Raw genomic sequence first — 1,206 nt, forward strand, 5'->3', positions numbered from 1 at the left:
AGATATGGTTTTTCCTTCCGACATTAACATATCTAAAGGAGAAGAGTTCAAGTCTTTCCAGGGCTAAGCACAGTTCTACAGAGATAGGCTTTGCAGGACCCCCACATAAAGAAGATAATGAAATGTGACCAAGTTACGTTAAATGTAAGTTAACATATGATATTGTTGGGTGACAGAGCAAATGAGTAAGTTCTGACTCCACTCCAAACACATAAGAAGAGGGTCAAAAACACTTCATGTGGACCCAAAACTCTTGAAAACCATTGCTCTAAGTTAAAGGGCCACTTTGAACTGCAAGATACTGGTTCACTTGAGAAAAGTGGACTGAGAAATTAAATAGAGCCTTTGTAGTTTACTTGAAATTACCATCAATTAATTCACATACAGTATTTTTAAAGAAAATAACAAAAACAATGAAGACCACAGAAAATATCTGTCATCCTTGTGTGTCTCAATTTAAGAAATCATAGACCTTCAAAAAGTAAGCCCTTAGGTTTCCACACATCATGTTTCACTCACTCAGTTTTATTTTTCCTCAAAATACATATTCTCATGTGTAAAGCACTGGTGATGGAAATTTGCAAAAGTGGCTACTTCTGCTAGTTATTATATAATCAAAATCATTTCAAAACCATTAAGTGTCATCTTCATCTTGGGATTTATGAAACAAAGTATGTGAATAAATGATCAGGCAGTTGGAATTTAAGTCTGGAGCTATATTCATACATTTGTCATGAAAAATTAAAAGGGTAATTAACATAATGGTGTACATCTTTAACACTTATCTTAAATTAGATTTAATACAGAAAATGACTGTAAAAATAAAATTACATCATCATAAATAGAAACAATGTGTAGCCACTTCTTGGTAGTACAGAGAGACAAAAATCAGTGTCATATTTACTTTTTTGAAAAAGCAGTTCCGTGGTCTGGTAAAATGTAGAAAGAATGGTTTGGCAAATGGAACTTTCCAGGGTCAAGCAATGAATAATAACGCATGAGAAAGTATTAACTAGCAGTAAAATATCAGCAAAAAAATAAATTTATCCTGTAACTTCGATCCCCTTCTTTTCTGAACTGTTTAGGGCCCATGTTTCACTTCTGTACAAAGAAACACATCACAAAAAACCTTCAGAATAAGACTTCCTAACACTTATATTAATATTCAATATTAACACAATTATCTTTTTCAGAAATGCTGTGCTT

Source organism: Schistocerca piceifrons, chromosome 1 (genome assembly GCF_021461385.2).
Source record: "Schistocerca piceifrons isolate TAMUIC-IGC-003096 chromosome 1, iqSchPice1.1, whole genome shotgun sequence".
NCBI classification, from domain to species: domain Eukaryota; kingdom Metazoa; phylum Arthropoda; class Insecta; order Orthoptera; family Acrididae; genus Schistocerca; species Schistocerca piceifrons.